Source organism: Phaethon lepturus, unplaced genomic scaffold (assembly GCF_000687285.1).
Source record: "Phaethon lepturus isolate BGI_N335 unplaced genomic scaffold, ASM68728v1 scaffold23448, whole genome shotgun sequence".
In the NCBI taxonomy this organism is placed as follows: Eukaryota; Metazoa; Chordata; class Aves; order Phaethontiformes; family Phaethontidae; genus Phaethon; species Phaethon lepturus.
In genome coordinates, this window is record NW_010560050.1 from 1 (window position 1) to 480 (window position 480).

Genomic DNA, 480 nt, shown 5'->3' on the forward strand with positions numbered 1-480 from the left:
GGACACAGAGTTGGGGACATGGGACAGAAGGCTGGGGACATCGGACAGAAGGCTGGGCAAATGGGAGACAGCCTAGGACACAGGATATGGGGCTGGGGACACGGGGCACAGGGTTGGGGACATGGGACAGGAGGCTGGAGACACAGGAGACAGCCTAGGACACAGGTCATGGGGCTGGGGACATGGCAGACAAGGGCTGGGGACTCTGGACACAGGGCTGGGGACACAGGACACAAGGTTGGGGATACAGGACAAGGCTGGGGACACGGGACGCAGTCCCAGGGCCATGGCTGCAGCAGGGCTGTGGGGCAGAGGAGGGGACAGTGCTGGGGACACAGGGCACGGGAGGGGGGATGCAGGGGCAGGACCGGGGGCCGGTCGGGGCTCATTGCCCCAATCGCCCCCACCTGGGATCTCAGCCACCCGCGGCCCCTCCCCACCTGGCCCCGGGGCTGCATTTAGCCTCCCACCCCGCTCCCT